The 19,450-nt window shown below is 49.7% G+C and overlaps 1 protein-coding gene across 1 annotated transcript in view; it reads left to right on the plus strand.

Moving 5' to 3' along the window:
• N4BP2L1 (NEDD4 binding protein 2 like 1) overlaps window positions 1-19,450 on the plus strand; it is a 299,334-nt gene that overhangs the window by 116,206 nt on the left and 163,678 nt on the right. The window lies entirely within an intron of this gene.

Here is a 19,450-nt window from a genome sequence, read left to right on the forward strand (position 1 = left end):
CACTCTTTGTTCTCTTTCCCCATTGCAGACCTCTAAAGATAATCCAAATCCCCTGGGAAGCCAAGTTAAATATGAATCTTCACATGACAAAATGATGTCAGAAGAGTGCCAAACCGTTCCATGGTGTGGGGAATGGGAAAATCAAGGTTAGAGACCAGGCCAAGTCCTTGCAGACTTCCACAGGGGGAAGCTCGGTACCTAGCAATTGTTGTAACTAAGAAAAGACAACAGGCAGGAACAGTAGAATGCCTGGACCCATAGTGGCAGCAGAACCTCACGTACACATGCTTAGACAGGATCAACAGTCGGGCTGGCTACGATTTTCTTTTTTTTTGATAAATCATTTTTTAATTGTTTTATAACACAGTCAAAACCACAACAACATGTAGGGACTAGCATGTCCATTCGCAGGTTAATAGTAGTAAACATATCACCAATCAATAAGAGCATTTCCCATAGCCATCTACTTATTTGTTCAGAGTCTCACCACCTTTGTCCGTTGTCTCTAGGGTCCCCCCTCTTCTCACCTCCCCCATATTTTGGAGGCTTTGGTGGGGCAGCCTCTTGCCTTGCATATTCTACGCTCTATCATATCACATATGTCCATGTCCGTAACCCATTGTTCCACTGTCAGGGAATCTGGGGCTCCCCATTTTTGTGCAGTGTTATGCTTCATCAGGTCCGCTGCTGTGTTCAAAAGCAACCTTTCCCACTTATTAAGAGCACTCTCATCTGGGAGGCCCAGGATTAGGATCTTTGGGTCCAATGGTATATTGCAGGCAAGGATCCTGGTGAGTTCATTACAACATGCATTCCAGAAGGTGCGGATCCGGGGGCATGCCCATAGGATATGAAGGAAAGTTCCTTCTTCTTCTCCACAACGTCAGTTCGGGTTTGAGACCCTCTTCCAGCCATATAACATCGTTCCAGGGTAATATACTCTATGCAAGATTTTTAGTTGCACCAGCCGGAGCCTAGATGAGATAGCAATCTCCCCCGGGTGCATTAACGTCTGCATCCAGTCTTCTGGGTCTATCTCTCCTACATCTACCTCCCGCTTAGCCTTCGAGCTTGTCAGTTCAGGAGTGGCGAAGGATGTGATAGCATTGTATAGAATGGAGGTGCATCTGGTGGGGATATATGCTGGTAGCATGTTACGTTCTATCGGTGTGTAATCCGGGACAGTGGCATCTGTAGGTATATGAGTTTTCATGGCATGGGCCTGTTGTATGTAGTGGTACCGTTCGGTAACCGGGAGTTGGAATTTTAATTGCATGGCTTCAAACAATGTTAGTTTCCCTTCTTCAAGGATGTCTTCAACTCTCAAAATCCCGGCCCCCACCCATCGAGGCCATGGCTCGAGTTTCCCTATTTCCATTAAGTTGCTGTTTTGCCGTAGGGGTTGTGCCGCGGTTATGGTATTTGTCCATCCCACAAAGACATGTGCTTATCTCCAGATGGTAATAATGTGTGTTGTGGTTGTTAGCGGGGGGGTCTCCGAAGAGTTTGGTATAATAAGTGCAGTGGGTCCGTGTCGTGCATGGTGGCAATTTCAGCCCTTATGTGGGGTAACTCCCGGTCCCCATGAAGCAGGTCGTTGACTGTTAGGCAGAAGCCTGTGCTGTTCCCTTAGGGACCACTGCAAAAAGTTTAAGACTACAGGTGTTAGCAGTAAACCCAATTGGTAGCAGTCTGCACCACCCAGATTTACCTGGTAGCTGTGGCTGAGCAGTCAGACTTCTCTCAAGAACAGTTAGGCAGTATATAGAGTATACACAATAGGGCTAGAAATACAGTAGTACAAATAAACACTAACCAGAGCTTTGGTATAAAAGTATATAATTATTTATTTAAAAACACACTTGTAAAAATACACTGGCACTAATATGTCAAGCAAGTTTAAACACAGTCACTAGAAATATATACAGCTCCCTAATTAATTATTTGACAAGTCTAGGTTAATACACCACTTATTTAGCAAAACAGAAGTGAGCGCGTAACCATAGATGGCACTCCAATAATTGTTAAAAAAGGGAGAGAAAAGGCAGAATAGGAAAATCGCACAGTACCAACACTTTTAAAGAACCACAGCAAGTCAAGAAAGGCAGGGTCTACTGTAGAGCAAAAAGTTCATAGGCCAGGCCCACTCTTGGAGAGGGCAAGGCGGAATGTGCCCAAGATCACACAGTGGAAATGCACTAAAAGTCTTAGCAGGAAAGTCAAAAAGAGGTTGGATCAAGTTAGAAAGGTAATGTTAACAGGTCCGAGGTCACCCCAGGATAGAGAGTCACCCAAGGATTTACTGGACACCTTGGACAGTCTGTTGCAAGGGAGACCAGGCGGGACACAGTACCTGAAATGTTGAGAAAGCTCCAGCGGGGGCAGTTGTTCCTGGCAGCGGGTGCAAGTCGGGGCTTCGTCCAGGGGAAGAGAAGATCTCGACGTGGAGGAAAGCTGGAGTTCGTTGCACTGCCAGGGAAGAAACCAGCCGCGGAGTTTCCCGGTTAAAAGGTACTACCCTTTTATTCGCGGCAGTGGTGAAGCGTGGCTATCCGGCCGCCGGGGTGCTTGGCACGGGCGATTCGACCACGAGACGATCCAGGAAGGCGAAAAAGGAGAACTGGTTGGTCCCACCAGCTCAAAGGGAAGAAGACTCTCCTGGAAGATCTCCTCTGTCGTCGGGAAAGTGGTGAGTTTCGTACAGCAGGGCTCCACCAGTGGTGTCGTCGTTGTAGATGGCTCAGCTTCTCCCCTCTTCGGATTCTTTAGGTCCTGTGGCGACTTCTGACGTTCCAGTCCCCAAAGCCCTGCTTTTATGCAGAAACCCCCATTCATCAGCCTAGCTGTCAATCAAACATGCTAAGTGGTGAGCCGGGCGGTTCACCACTGGGCCAATCACACAAGAGTGCGACTTGAGTTGCCAAGGCAACTCAGTCCAGGGTGCCTAGTCCCCCCTCCCACACATCCTGTAGACCCAGACAGAGTGGCACCACTTTTGGAGGCTTCTGTGCAGAAGTCCGCCAAAAGTGGAACAAAGGGCTCGACTTGGGTTGGAGTTACAGAGGCGAACACAAACGCCATTTTAAAACCGAGTCCTGGCAAAAAGACCCAACCGGGGAATAAATATTAAATAAATAACCCGGTGGTATCTTTAACATTGCACCAAAAAAGTGGTGCGTTTAAAATGAATGGGAAAATCCCATAGGAAATATTCTGGTGGAATATTTCGCGTGGTAACCAATGCCACCAGCCAGAAACTGGACAAGGGTGGACTGGACAGTGCCCCCTTGGAAAACAGACCCAGGGGCAATCAAATTACCCCTACCAGTACTTCCACAATATGATGGTTGGTACTGGTTCTGCTCATAATTTAAGACTAGTAAAGTCAATGGTGACTTTACATGTCCTGGGAGACAGTAGTCAGTCCCAGGGTATGGAGTCTATGTTTGGGGGTCACTATGACACCCCTGCGTTACTGCAATGAGGGTGCTGTGTAACACACTTACCAAAAACACATGAAGCCCTATGGACTACAGCACCCCATAGCCCATAAAACACATTACAAAGTCAAATGACATTCTCAAATCATGCCTAAGAGTGGGATAAAAAGAGTCTCACTCTTAGCAGGAGAAAAAAATAAACCCCAAAAATCCAGCAAAGCTGCTGGGGGACTCACTAGGTTTGGGAAATTAGCCTTTACAGAGAATGCTCCCTAACATTGACCACTGCGAGTTGTGAGGCCCAGTAGTAACTTTGGAGGCGGGGCATCCCTATCCCGCCCTCCCAGTTCGATCTTTGGAGCGTGGTCAGTGCTAAACGTGGTTGGCCTCCACCCCATATCAAATTCGGAGCCTGGGATCTTGAGTGGGGAATTCTGTAAAACATAAATGAATCTTGGGAGAGTCATCATCTTAAAGAGTGCGGCTCTACCCATGAGTGTCAGAGGGAGGTGTTTCCAGTGGTGGACGTCCGTGACAAAACGGTCAATGACCGGTCGGAGATTGTGTAGTACATAGTTAGTGCGGTCTGCTGTTATCCAGATCCCTAAGTACCGAAAGCCGTGTTGCTCCACTCGGTACGGGCAGTCCAGGGGGTTAACCAGCACTCCACTCTTCACCGGAAAGAGAACGGATTTCCCCCAATTGATTCTTAGTCCGCTAAACTCACCAAAGTGGATGAGCATCCATGTTACTATAGGGCAGGTCCGTGCTGGAGCTCCCAAGTATATCAGGAGATCATCTGCGTATAGTGAGGTTCAGTCCTCATGCCTCTCAGGCCATCTAAATCCGTCCAGGCTGAGCTCTGGCGGCACCAAAGGGCGAGCGGTTCAATCGTGAGAGCGAAGAGGAGGGGATAGAGGGGACATCCCTGCCGTGTACCCCTCCCAAGACGAAAGGACCGGGAGGGCCATCCATTCACCCTGACCTCTACCTGGATGTTCGTATAAAGTAGTTTTACCCATCCCAAGAAGTTGTCCTCAAACCACATGCGTCTCATGATTTCCCAGAGGCTGTCCCACCGGATTGAGTCGAAGGCCTTTTCAAAATCAATTGCCAATAGGGCAAGTGGTGTATCAATAGTGGGAGCGCGTTCTGAACTTTTATTTTTCAGTTAACAAAATATATATACAGTAGACAGTAACACACAAACCATAAAGCATAATAATTAAGAAACAACAATTATGAAACTATATACACCCCCACCACCCCACCCCCACACATAAATAAATATCATCAACTAGTATAACGAAAGGAACTTTGCCCAGATTTTGTCAAACAAACCAATCTTCCCCTCTCTCCTGTACAGCACGCTTTCCAATTCTGCCAAATCATGTATTTCACTTAACCACGACTCAATGTTCAAGGTCAAAGTAGTTTTCCAGTTGCGCAAAATTATCTTCTTACCCGTCATGGTTCCCCTGAACAACCATTTCTTCTGAGATTGTGTAAGATTGTCCAAAATGTCATCACTTCCCAAGATAACCATACTGAAATCCAAGGTTGGCAACCCCTCAAACACCCCATCACACACTAGACTAACCTCATTCCAAAACAGCCTCACCAACCTACAATCCCACAGCATATGCTCCAACGTACCCGTTTCATTTATACATCTCCAACAATCCGAACTTCCCAACATCCCTCTTCTCCACATTTTTTCAGGCGACCAATAAATCCGGTTAAGGATTTTTATTTGTCTTGATCTCTCCGTAAGACTCAAAGTGCACAGCTTAACATTCATACACATACGGCGCCATAAATCCTCAGAGATATCCAGACCAATCCTTCTACTCCAGTCTTCCCTCAGTAATTCATTACCTTTGTAATGCGACACAATCGCTGCATAAACTCTGCTGGCCAATCCGCCTACCCCTCTGATTATTTTCCTCGTAAACAGATCCAGATTAATCCTGTTCAACCAGTCAACATGTCCAATCGCATTTTTAAGCTTCCTGTAACCCGAAACCATAAAGTTCTCAATCTTAAAGCGCTTTTGCACTTCACTCGCTGTCGTCCAGACGTCACTCTTAAACAGATCTGATATAAAATGTACACCTCCCAGAAACCAATCCGCCCAGAAAACAACATTACCACTTATCTTTATTGAAGGATTCAGCCATATCGAGGCTCCAGGTTCCTTAAGAGCATTAACTCCTAGAAAGTCACACAAGCTTGTCCACAAATTCCTTAAGCAATCAATCAAAAGATCCTTTTCACAGCACCATCTTGATGTAGAGGTCAATACAGCCTTTGGTGTCAATGGGCCATTAAAACGAGTCTCAGCTACTACCCACTCATCCTGAGTATCTTCAATGAAGGGAACCAAAAAATTAGATAAATATGCCAGATGATAGGCTCTAAAGTTAAGAACCCCCAGACTTCCTCTGGTAAGCGGTAATTGTAACTTCCACAACTTCAGTCTTGGAGGTTTTTACCCATCCCAGGAAGTTGTCCCCAAACCCCATGCATCTCATGATTTCCCAGAGACTGTCCCACCGGATTGAGTCGAAGGCCTTTTCAAAATCAATTGCCAATAGGGCAAGTGGTGTATCAATAGTGGGAGCGCGTTCTAATGCTAGGTGGAGCCGACGCAGATTCATTTGGGTTGACGTATGAGGCATAAAGCCACATTGATCCGGGTGGATCAGGGTGTGAGCCACCAATTGCAGTCGGTTAGCTAGGAGCTTGGCAAGGATCTGGGCTTCACTATTAATTAACAAAATAGGCCTATAGGAGGCATACCTGTCAGGGGGTTTGTCAGGTTTAGGGATCACTACAAGCGTAGCCTTACACAGGTCTGGTGGGAGGGTGGCCTGTTCACGGGCGCTGAGCAACATTTTATGGAGGGGGCACCACTTTGTTTCTGCCTAGCTTTTGCCAGGATTCGGCAGGGAACCCGTTATGGCCTGGTGTTTTCCCTGCCTGCAGTTGTGTTAGCGCTTCAGCTATTTCTGATTCAGAGAGATCAGAGTCTAATTGCCCTCTCTGTTGCGCTGTTAAAGATGGGAGTGTTATATGGTCTAAGAGGGCTGGGTCCATTGATGAGGTTGGAGCTCGATATAGTTCGGCGTAGATTCGGGCGAAGGCTTCCGCTATTTCGGCGTCCGACTGGCACCTCTCACCACGCGAGGTGACGATCTCCCGGACACAGCGCTGTCCCTCATCCCTCTTCTCCAGCCAAGCCAACATTTTGCCCGTTTTGTCCCCAAACTCGTATATTCTGGCTCTGGAATCCCAATGGGCTTGTTTGGCGTTATCTAACATCATGTTTTGAGGCGCTCAGTGGCTCGTTTAAGGGACCCCTGAGTCTGAGGGGTTGGGTCGAGAATGTGTTTATTCTCCCACTGGTTCATCTCCCTTTCTGCATCTATTATCTTTTGGAGTCTTTCTTTCTCTTTGTTCGCTGTCCAGGAGATTGTCTCTCCCCACAGCACCATTTTGTAGGCCTCCCATATTATCACTGGGTTGGTCCCTGCGGTTTCGTTAATCTCAAAATATTCATTCGATACCTTATTAAGGCGGTCAACCAGTTCGGGGAACCCGAGGTAATAGTTGTTCAATCTCCACGCTCTGGGGGTGGGGGTTATGCCGTGCATTCGCAGTACCACCATTAGAGGCAAGTGGTCCGAGATTCCACGGGGGAGGAAATCTGCGGATAATACCCTATGCAAGTCTGTGTTCGGGAGGAAAAGGTAGTCCAGCCTGGAGAGGGAGCCGTGGGCTCCCTAGTGGAACGAGTAACCCCTAGTTCCCGGGTGTAGTTCCCGCCACATGTCTCGCAGGCCCAAGGCGGATATGAAATTAGATAGCTTTGTGGGGGTATCCGGGTTGCACCTCCTGAGGCGGGTACGACCTATGGCATTGCACATGACATCGTTAAAGTCTCCCCTCAGGATCCACTTATCGGGTTGATGTTTTCCCATTAGAATGGTCAGTTCGTCTAGCAGTTCCTGCCCCAGTCCGGGTGGGGAGTATATCGACACAATGGCCAATTTGTCACCCCAAAGCCATCCCAGGATTAACACATAGCGACCCTGAGGTTCCTGTTCTACAATCTGCAAGGTAAATGGGACACGCTTATGTATAAGAATAAGGGTGCCCCTGGATCCCATTGTGTATCCTGCATGAAATGCGGCCCGATAATTGGTTCTCTGGAAGAGGGTACAGTGTGATCCCACTAGGTGTGTTTCGGTTAACAAGGCCACATCGGGGGAGTGTCTGTTCAGTAGTTGCTTAATCAGGCGTCTCTTGATCGGAGCCCATCCCGTTCACATTCCAGGTGAGCAGTTTGAGAGACTTGGGGCGATCAGCCGATAACGACTGGGCTTGTGTTGGTTCCATGTAGAGCACGTGTTGGAGGGCCCACAGGATGTCTTGGTCGGGGGGGAGAATTGGCACTCATTGGTGTGTATTGCGGGGGCAAGGTCCCTGTGTATGGTGATGTGAAGTAGCTTATGCAAAGGGTTGTGATTGGATTGCTGTTTGAACATGCTATAGCCCCTGAAACCATCAAAACATTCCCTTCCTTCCCCCTCCCTCACTCCACCCAACTTGAAGTACCTGTCGCCCGAACATTGCTGACCCTCGAAACCTTAGGGGGTCAGCTTTACACTTCAATACTATTAGGAACAAACAAAGAGAAGAAAAGTCCTCAGGGGGTGGGGAGCTTTTTCCTCGAGCTCCGTCTCCTGTGCCATTTGTTCAGGTCATCCGTGTTGGATTAGATCACATGGTAACCTACCGAGCCTCTAGGCTAATGTGGCCTTGCGCCACTCCATCCCTCAGGTGTCCTTTGACCCGGGGGTCACGGGGTGATCGTCAGCGTTCATCCCGGTCAGCCGCCGGGTCCGGGGCATCCATGCCATGGGCTTCTGGGTTTCTCCCGCGGGGGGGGGGGCGGTCTGGTGTGGGCCGGGGCCTCCCTTCACATCTTTTTGGTTTTGCGGACCAGTCGCCTTCGATGTTTGTTTCCGCCCACTTCCAAGCTTCTTGTGGATCCGTGAAGTGGATCGTGGATCCTTTATGGTAAACTTTAAGTTGAGCCGGGAACAGCAGCCCATATTTCACTTTCATGAGGGCTAGTTGCCTCTTGAGTGGCTCGAATGATTGTCTTGTTCGCTGCACCTCCCTGGTGTAATCGGGAAAGAATGCAATCCGGGATCCGTTAGGGGTAATTGTTTGTTTTGTGTGGGACATTTGGAGCAACGCATCTCTGTCCCGGTAGTTAAGCAATTTAGCAATTACCGTTCGTGGAGGTGCGCCAGGAAGTGGTTTGCCCGATGGCATCCTATGTGCTCTTTCCACCAAAAAGAATTTGGAGAAAGAGTGAGGCGCAAAAATGTCCGCCAGCCACTGTTCCAGAAACAATTCCATGCTCGGCCCTTCCTCTCCCTCCGGCAGTCTGAGAATGCGTACGTTGTTACGGCGCAATCGCCCTCCCCTTCATCCACACGGGTTTCCAGTGTTTTCAGGCGAATCAGGGCCTGCGATAGCTGCTGGTTGATGCCCCTAATGTTGTCCTCTGCCCCAGAGATGCAGTGTTCCGCCTCTCCTGTGCGGGCGGTGAGCTTGTGGAGATCATGGCGTAGGAAACAAACATTCGCTGCAATGCTGTCCATCTTGATCTCCATGGAGGAGCGTGAGCTGGTTATTGCGGCCATTACATCTTGTAATGATAAGTTTTCTTCGCCCCCGGGGAGTTGGGGCGCGGCACATGACTCGCCGATGTCGGGTTGTTGGCGATCGCAAATTGATCCATGCTGCTTTGTGTGACAGTCTTCCGTTGTTGCTTATCCCTGCCCATTGTATTGCTGATTCAGCTGGCAGATCTCCGTTCAATTGTTGTCTAACTATGCCGGGATCGAAGTCCCGTCGGTTTGTGTGGTTGTGCTCCACCAAATCTGCAATTCCAGGGGCGGGGGGCACTGTTTGTGTGTTCACCGTCAGCGAATACAGAGCCTTCTCCCCCTCACCAGTGCAGTCTGTTGGGTGCTTTGCAGAATCTCAGCCCCTGCTATCTTTCAGTCGCGGAGCACCGTTGTGGGTATCTCCTGGTTATCTCTTGGTTACGTGCTGGCGTCGTAATCCTAAGGTGGAGGCGTTTGCGGTTTTCCATACAGCTTCCCTGGGGTTCTGATTTCTATTGCTGGGGGCCGATGGCCTTGAGGCTTGTCTCGCGCCACAGTATCACAGGCCTATTTGTGTTTGGTTGTTGCGAGCGCGGGGTTGCACTTGGAAGGCTGTCTGAGGGTGAGTGTTTAGTGGGGTCTGTAGACCAAGGCAGTGTCAGATCGGGGTTGGCAGGGTTCTAGATTCTTTCCCCCCTCTCAAAGGCAGATCTGTTCAAGTATTTTGAGGGTTTACTTTTTCTCAGGACCAACGTAGTGCCACTGTGCACCTAAGGCAGTTTCTTCATTAGCTGCCTATTCAGGGAGTGTTAATCGAGCACACTGTATGTATAGTAATGCCGCAGAGGAGGGTGTCAGGTGCTATCCCAAGTGTAGCAATCCACCAGTTCTCCAGTTCCCCCTCAGGCCTTTCGTGCAGCAGACCCCCAGTGGCCAGGTGTCAGGACAGTGTTAATAGTTGTATCACTAGGTTCTAGCCTGTGCTCTGTGCCCTGGATGGCGGCCCGTTCCTATCTTCCAAGGGGTGGCACCCCATGCTTTCCCCCAGCAGAAGGATGGCCCTGCTTTCCCCCCAGCTCCCGTTGCGCCTCCCGATGAGGCTCCAGAAGGTGCCACTGCAAGGTGCAGTGTTTATAAAGTCAGTTCGCCAGGGAGGGGGAGACTTACTTGCTGTATGCTCCATCCCGGTCCATGAGTGCAGCTCCGCCCTCCTCCACTACGCGGGCTGCTAGTCCAGCGGGCTCAGGTCAGGTCAGACGTCCCCTCCACTCTGGGTCGTCACGAAGGCTGGTCAGGCAGTCCTCTTGTCCGTGGCGTGCGGACCGCAGCACACGCGGCTGCAGGCAGGCTGCAGGCAGGCTTCTACAGGAGTCGCCTCTGCCTCTTATTGTCTGGTGAGGGTCCCACCGGCCTGTGCTGTGTGACTCTGTGTGTTGCGTCGGCGGGGTCCGGGCTCTTCCTTCACTGCTTCCAGGGTCCGCACATCCCCGTGGTTCGTGCCACGTGGCAGGATGCGTATCTTGCTGTGTTTTTTTTCCTCTGCGGGCCATTATGCACGGATCGCTTGGCCACTATATGGTGTTGTGGGAGGCCATCGGAGGATGATTGTGTTGTCTCCTCCGTAGTCCGCAGCCTCGGGCCGGCACGGTCTCTCCTGGTGCCGAGCCGCTCTCAGGCCCCGTCTGCCATTTTGGACGTGTGCCTTCGGGGGCTGCAGTCCTCCGTGGTTCTTCAAATTTTTCCGCGAACCAACTGAGTATGCACCGCAAACTTGGTCAGCCGCTGCCCCGCACCTCACGGGTGCAGTCGGTGCGTTTTTTTAGTGTCAAACCCACAAAATTAGGATGTTCTATCAGAATGTGTTTGTCGCCTGGAGGAGCTCACAAAGCTCACGTCCGCATCGCTTGCGTGCAGGCCACACCCCCTGGCTACGATTTTGATGAACAGTGGATTCCAATGGAGCAGAGTGAGTTGGGAGAAGGAGCGGAAGCGATACGAAACAAAGGGTGTGCATGGAAGAGTGCGGTTTACTACAGAGGAGCAACTGAGGTAACTATATGGTGAGCAGACCAAGATCTAGCCAGGCAGGTACTGTGAAGCAAGACCATTGATACCTTTGTAGACTAGGAGAAGGAAATCTAAAAGGGAGCAGTTGGCATTGGAGAGCCAACCAGTATGGTGTTGGTAGGTAGCAGTGCAGGAGTATCTGATTAGGTTGTAGAGAGTGTCAGTAGCAATCTTTAGGACTTTCTCTAGAGGGAGAAATGAGTAAAGAGGAAGGCCAAGGAGTGAGCATGAGCAGTAGTTGATTTTCAAGAGCATGAGGGTGGAATTTAGAGTTTGCGTAGAGTGGTAAGAAAGGGAGGAATGTTCCAAATGTTAATACAAGCGGCAGAGGCAGAGGTAGTGATCAAATGTTGCAGTCAGAAGTGGCTAACAAAGAGAACTTAAAGGCTGCAAGCTTTGGGCGAGAGGGCAAGATGATCAGACAGGAGGTAGATGCAAAAGAGGAGAGATGGAACTGCAAAACAGAGAAAGGTGATTTATGACTTCCATTTTTGAAAAGTTCAGCATGAAACAGCAAAAGTCATCCGTTGATGCAATGAGAAAGTTGGTAATCTGTTCTGCGATAGCTGGGGTAAGCCGGAAAAGGAGAACATGTTTGAGTGACCACAGCAAAAAGGTGATAGTGAAAGCCAAAGGACAAGATACATTTTCTTGTGGCAGTGAAATGAAATATTTTATTTATATCGCGCTCGTACACAAGTGTTTCAGAGTGCGACCAGGAAAAAAGGGAGGGGGACAAGGGAGAGAAAAAATACAAGAAAACAGCAACCTTACTAGGCCCAGTGACATTAAGAAAGCGCAAGTGCATGGAAAAGGTAAAAAGGGATAAGTGCATGGAGGGGTGCGGGGGTAAGGAAAATAAAGGTGATAAATAAATAAAAGTGATAAACCATGGTAGTGCAGCCAGCAAGTGGCAGGTGACGGTTTAGTCAGTTATGATGCATCTGTGAGCAGGTACCTGGGCCTGAATGACAAAGTGCATCCAGATACACGATGCCAAGAGAGAAAACAAAACAGATCAACAGGGGAGAAGGGGGCAAAGGCAGAAGCAAAGAGGAAATTCTTAAGGTGCTTCCGGAACCAGAGATGGTTCTCCGCAAGTTTCAAGGTGGCCGGGAGGCTGTTCCAAAAGGAGGCCCCAGCCGAGGAGATAGATCTACCCCCAGCTCGTTTCTTTGCAAAACGACTAACCCTGAGGGAGTTAGAAGTAGAGGAGCGAAGGGCTCGGGAGCAGAGGTATTTACGGAGGGATAGTTTAAGGTATTTTGGACCGATGCCCCAGAAAGCCTTGTGGACAATGCAGAGGGTTTTACATGTAATCCTTGCATCCACTGGGAGCCAATGAAGGGATTTCAGGGCTGGAGAGATACGATCGCAGGGCTTGAGGCCAAGGACAAGTCTTGCAGTCCTGTTCTGGATTGGTTGTAAAGGGTGGAGAGTGGAGGCAGGTAGATTTAGAAAGAGTCTGTTACAGTAATCCAGCCTGGAGAGAACCCAAAATTGGGAGACGGTGAGCATTTGAGGGAAGGAGAGGAAAGGCAGAGTACCTCTGAGGAGGTGCAGTAAAAAGTTTTACTTTTTGGAGACATCAGAGATGTGTTAGGAGAAGGAAAGTGTGGAGTCGAAGATAACCCTGAGGTTCTTGGCCTTGCAGATGGGGTTAGCAGGAGGGCCAAGGGAGGCCGGCCAGAGAGTTAGAGGAAAGGATGCAGAAGGTGTACCAATGAGGAGGATCTCAGTCTTGTTGGCATTTAGACAAAGATCCTTGGCGGCACACCAATTTTGAATGGCCATTAGACAGTCAGAGATGAGGGAAGGAGAGGAGGTGGCTGAAGGAAGTCTGAAAATGAGTTGGGTGTCGTCAGCATAGCACTGGAAATTTGAGCAGAAAATGAAAATGCAGTAGGCGAGAGTTGCCAGTTACTGGTTGAAAAGCCAAGGCGAGTGGTTAGACCCTTGGGGACACCACAGGTGGAGAGGGAGAAAGAAGATAGGAAGGACCCAAGTTGTACCTGGGAGGGTTAATCAGAAAGGAAAGCGGTCAGCCAGGCCAGAGCCTGATCAGTGATACCCAGATTGTCACGGAGATGATTGAGCAGGGTGGTATGGTTGACGTGTCGAACGCAGAAGAGAGATCAAGTAAGATCAGGACAGAGGGAATGTTAGAATCAAAGTTGGAGGGCAGGTCTTCACGGATGTTCAGGAAAGCAGTTTCCGTGCTTCTGGCAGCTGTCAAGCCAGATTGGTGGTCATGGAGGGAGCCAACAGAGTCGGAGTGAAGATTAAGCTGAAAAAGGGAGTAATGGAAATTGGGCGATAGTCCACAGCGATGAGGGATCAGCTGTGGATTATTTGTGGAGAGGATGCACAAGGGAGCGCTTAAGATGGGAGGCGAAAGAGCCACAAGCGAAGGAGAGGTTGCAGAAATCGCAAGGGCCGGAGCAAGGTAGTCGATGTGGTCCTTAATGGTTTTAGAGGAACAGGGCTGGGCCTGTTTTGATGAGGTTTTCATAGATCGGACTTGTCTAGCTACCTCATCAGGGGAGAAAAGAGGAAAGGAGTAGAAAGGGGGCAGGGAGATAGCTGATGGAAGGCCAGCAAGCCAAGAGGGAGGAGGAGGGGGAGAGGAAGAGAGGGTGGACAAGATGTCCTGTGTTTTAGAGATAAAGTGAGAGGCAAGGGCATTGCAAAGAGCCTGGGAGGTGAGAGGAGGGGTGGAGACTGCAGCAGAGTTGGCCAGCTCCTTGCAGATTTTAAAGAGTTTGGCCGAATTGTTAGATGCCGCAGAGACACAGGCTTGTATGTGGACTCTCTTCTTAGTGCGGACAGCAAGTCGGTATTGCCTTTGACGAAGGCGGCTGGCCAGTTTGTCAGAGGATGAGCAAAAAGTCCTCCATTTCCTCTCCACCGCCCTACACTTATGTTTAAGTGTAGCTAGGTCAGAGTCATACCAGGAATTGCATTTGGCTTTGGACTTCAAACGGATCCTCATGACGGTGAAAGAGCATTGAGAGTAGCAAAAATAGAGGAGTAGAGAAGGGATAGGGCTGTGTCAGGGTGTGAGTCAGTCTGAGGTGGAAGAAGGTGGAAGAAGGGGGAAGAAGGCTGCAGCGAAGGCCTAGACTGACACATGCTTCATGGGACGGATATCCGAGAAGGTGGTTGGCAATCTAGGAGTGGGCTTGGCTTGGGGGGACAAGATGGAAAGATGAGAGGAGAGTAGGCAGTGATCACTCCAGGAGAGAGGAGTGGTAAGGGGTGTAGCGAGGGGGAGGTCAGAGGAGATCAAGACATCAAGAGTGTAACCAGCACAGTGAGTCGGGGCGGAGGAAAGGATAGAGAGGGAGAGTGAATCACAGAGGTCGTGGAAGAGTGCAGATGATGGACAGGTAGAATTAAGATGGATGTTGAGGTCACCGAGGAGGAGGAGTTGAGTGGTGGAGCCCAGGAGGGAGGAGGAGAGGTCTGCTCACTCTTAGAGAAAAGAGGTGATTTGACCAGGGGGCCGGTAGAGGGTAGCAACAGTAAGAGAGTGGCTAGGAGAGAAAGAGCCTGCATACTAGGCATTCAAAAGAGGAGTAAGCCTGAGTGGGGATGAGAGAGACAGGAATCCACTCAGGGAAGATCAGGGCTACACCCCCTCCAGGCCGGTTGGATCTGGGGGCTGAGATGATCTTGTAGCCGTCGGGGAGGAGTGTGTCAAAACTTGTGACAAAGCTGGCCGTGAACCACGTCTCAGTGAGGCTGAGGAAATCAAGGTCAAGTTCTTCAAGGAGGTGGCAGATGTCAGAGGAGTGTTTAACAGCCGAGCGAGAGTTGAGAGTGGCAAGATGAAGAAAGTTGCCAGCCTTAAAGACCTTCCGAGAGGGATACAAATCAGAGGTACGCCCTGCGGGGGTGTGCAAGGAGCTTGAGAAGGGGCAAAGGAGGAAGTGTAGGAGGGCAAGGTAGCCAGGGGAGGAAAGTAGGGGACAGCTGGAGATGAAAGGAAGTTGATGAGGCCAGAGAACCGCCTATCGAATAGGAGGAGGTTAGCGTGAGGGCCTTGCACCATGACAGTACCATTTAGATAAACATTAATGATGACTCTGGAGGAGTCAAAGAGATCCATTCGGACTTCAAAGCGGGTGCCACCATTAATGGGAGAGGAGGAGACAGGACAGAGCACATATATCATATGAGGGGTCCAGTGATCTGGTGAAGGAACGAAAAAGAGGATGTCATTGAGGGTTTGTCTGGCCGAGGCGCTAGAGTAGGTATCAGCGATGGGGAGACATGGGTTGGAAGGCAGGATATCCTTTTTTAATTTCTTCTTCTGAGACTTAGTGAGAATGGAAGGATAGTTGAGAGAGAAGCAGTTGGAGTAGAGAGGAAAAACAGATAACGCCATGGGCAGGTAGGGAGAGGAGGTAAGAGAAATAAACAAGAACAGCGTTATGGAGCAGCCACTGGGCTGAAGTAAAGTGAAAACAAACACACCCAAATTTAACTTTCCAAAACACACCCAAATTATACTTTCCAAAACACACCCAAATTATACTTTCCAAAACACACCCAAATTTTACTTTCAGTGCTATAGAGGATGAATAGCAGGGGTTCATGGACTGATCCTTGGGGGACGCCAACAGCAAGAGTGGTGGAGCAAGAGGTTTGTGAGCTCCCTTAGATTTTAAAGGAGTGACCTTCCATGCAGGAGCCAATCCAAGAGAGAGCAGATTTGCAAAAAGACTGAGGCAGAGAAAGGAGTGGCTGACACTGTTGAAAGTGGCAAAGAGGCCCAAAAGGATGAGTATAGAAGAACGTTTAGAGTGGTGAGCATCAGATAGAAGGTTGGAGACATCCATGAGTGCAGGCTTTGTGGAATGTTTACTACAGAAGCCAGATTGAAGTGGCTCACCAAGGCCATTTTCCTCAGGGTACGTAATGATCCACTTGAAGACCAACTGCTCAAGGACCTTAGAATAATGGGGAAGGTGGGGAAACAGGGTTGATAGTTTGCTGGAATGTTTCGGTCAGACAATTGTTTAATCAAAAATGGTAGGACATATGCAGAATTGAAAGTGGCAGTGAAGAGTGCACAGAGAGAGAGAAGTTAAAGAACTCACAGACATATGTTCCGGTGATTAAGACTAAGGCCCTCATTATGAGTTTCCCGGAAAAATGCTGATAATTCCGATGTGCTGGTTGTGCAGCTGTCGGCAGGCTGACCAACAGAGTCACAGGCATATTCCAGGTCCGCTGGTGCACGCTTCACCTCTTGCAGGAATTGTTATTATCGTAATGCCGGAATTACCGGCAAAGATAATAAATTGCTGGTGTTTTCAGCAGAAATCTTTCGGAAACAACGATACTGGCAGCCAGATTGCCGGATCACCGTGGCTGGTAATTCCAAAGCTGGAATTTCCGGCACCGGAAATAGCATCAACGCAGGAACACGAAGCTCTACAGTGGCCGTTTTGAAAAACACAATCCACTCAAAATCAGCCACTTCCTGCTACCATTCACCCCATCCAACACAGCAGACATGCCAGGAAGTGGCAAATCAAGAGTGCCCGAGGTCCAGCTACACAAGCCATGTTTCACGGAGCCTGAACTGACTTCCCTCACTGACAATGTTGTGGCAAATGCAGAGGCACTCTTTGGGGCTGGTAATCGCCAGACAAGCCAGAGGAGTAAGACAGCCATCTGGCAGGAGGTGGCTGACAAGGTGACTGCAAGCGCTGGTACGACTTGCAGCTGCAGGTCAGGAACATGCTGGCCACCCATCAGAGGTAATCTGCTGCCACAGGAGGAGGGAGGTGGCACCCCTGATCCAAGTGCCCTAGGAGGAGATGTGCAGCTCCCTCCTGCACATGAAGGGCATCGAGGGAGTCGGGGAAGCAGAGGCCGGAGCTGGGACTCAAGACGATGGTGTTAAGTACAACAAACCCCATCTAAATGCCAATTTTGTATCCAAATACATGATTCCCCAGGCAGAGAAATACTAAATGGGCAAGGGAACAGGTCCAACACGTGTCAGTCACAGCAAATGGACCCCTCTCACACACACATGCCAGGTGTTGCGGGCAGACGTAGCCATGCATGAGCACCATAGACAAAATGCACTGCCCCACACATGGACACATGATGAGCGCCCATGTGCGCAAAGGGAGAACAGGCCAGTAATCATAGGCCCAATGCACACACAACAAGCCACCTTGGCAGACCAACAGTCAATGTGCACTCCCACCACCCACATGTAGAAGCACACATTGGAGTAAACAACCAAATAAACAGCATAACAAGAGCAGGGCACAAACAAAGTATTATTTTTTTCAAACGTATTTTATTGGTATTTGGTGAGAAAATACGTGCAGTACAAACGTGAATTAAACAGTGAGGTAAACAAAGGAGGAAATAGTGAGGATGGGAGAACAGAAAGGGGGGGAAAGAACAATAAAAACAACAGTCTTCAAATAATAGCGAGCGTTTCGGTGGATGGATGGGTCGAGGCCAATGTTCCAGTGCTTCAGGAAGCAGGGGGGGGGCGCATACAGGGACCGTCGGTTCAGGCCAGGTGTACGGAGGTAGTGTCGGTGTGATGGTATGGGTTATCAGGGGGGTTTGTGGTCAGCGCTGAAGCGGATGTCTCTCAGGAGGGCCTTCCAAGAGTCCAAGGTGCCGCTCTCTGTTTCGCCGCTTGATGTTGTTCCTTCTTGCCAGGCTCTAGTTTCAGCTGCTGTCCATCTCTCCATCTCTTTAAGCCAGCGTTCATGCCTGGGGCCTGATGGCGTCTTCCAAGCCATCGCGATGGTTCTCTTAGCCAGGATGCATGAGATGTCCATTAACCTAACAGCATGTTTGAATTTGCTGGGTCTGGGGTAAATTCCCAGTAGGCACTCGCCGGGAGTCCATTCGTACCTCCGCATTCCGGCGTCCATGCAAGTCTGTTTAGCTTTGGACCATAGTGTCATAGCCCTAGTGCAGGTCCAGAACATGTGGATCATATCGGCAATAATCGTTCCCGCACCATGGGCATGCTGGGGAGGATGACTTGTTGAAGGAGGCGACCCTGTGTGGGGTCATGTATGTCCTGTACAGGACGTTCAACTGGATCTAGCCGAATCTAGCGTTCCTTGACACTTTTTTGGGGAATATTAACGCTCTTTCCCATCTTCCAATCTTTATCCATGATTGGGGTCTCGAGGTCTGCTTCCCATCTTGCCCTCAGGGCTTCGCCTTTAGGGTTGGATTTGTCACATAGTCTGTTATAGAGCCTGGAGACTGGTCTCCAACCATCCGTAAGGTCGTGCATCTCTTGCAGTAGAGGGTCTGGGGTGGGCTCCTCTGGCCAACTGTTCCATTGTTTCTTGGCGGTCTGCTTGAGGCGGTGGTACCAGAGAAACTGGCCAGGGGGTATTCCTTCAATGGCCTTTAGTGACTCGAAGTCCCTGAATACCCCCTCCTCAAACATGTCACCCCATGTGTATATGCCGGCTTCTTCCCACCTCCTTGCTGTGGCTAGGTCTGCCTCCGTTCTACAAGTGTCTGCCAAGATAGGATTATCCAGAGAGTACGGGTGTTTCACTCGCTTGATGTAACAGGACCTGGCCCATATCTTCCTTCCTAGCTCGATTACCTGTGGGGTAACCGGGGATTGCCAGATGGGGTGCCATAGGGTTTCCTTGGGGATTACGTTGATCAGGGATTGCCGCAGTAGTTCCGATTCAGCCGAGGGTTCGTCCTAGAGCCATTTCGTTATGTGGCTTAACTGGGCAGCCAGGTAGTATAACTGAAGATCTGGTAGCTTTATCCCTCCCTCTTTATGTGGCAGGGATAGGATGGCTAGCGACAGTTTGTGTCTGTGAGGTCCCCACAGGAAGTCCTTGATGATTGCCTCCAGTTTCTTGAAGAAGGGCGGTCGGACATAGTGACAAATGTTCACGAAAAAGTATAGGAATCTGGGGAGTATGATCACCTTGACTATCGCTGCTCTGCCTACCATTGCCAGCGCGAGCTTGGACCAGAATTTTATAGAGCGTCGAAGACTTGTGGTTGCGGCTTCTGTGTTGTGTTCATGCGTGAGTAGCGGGGTATGGCTCACGTTGATCCCTAGGTACCGGAACTTGACCAGTTGCCAACCTATTCCTACAGCCGGGAGATCGTTTTCTGGTGTACCACGTAGGCCCGCCAGGGGGAACGCGGAGGACTTACTTCTGCTGAATCTGATCCCGGAGTATTTCGCATAATTGTCGAGTACCTCTAGCGCTGTTGGTG

The sequence above is a fragment of the Ambystoma mexicanum genome, chromosome 7q (assembly GCF_040938575.1).
Source record: "Ambystoma mexicanum isolate Mex_15411 chromosome 7q, UKY_AmexF1_1, whole genome shotgun sequence".
Lineage (NCBI taxonomy): Eukaryota > Metazoa > Chordata > Amphibia > Caudata > Ambystomatidae > Ambystoma > Ambystoma mexicanum.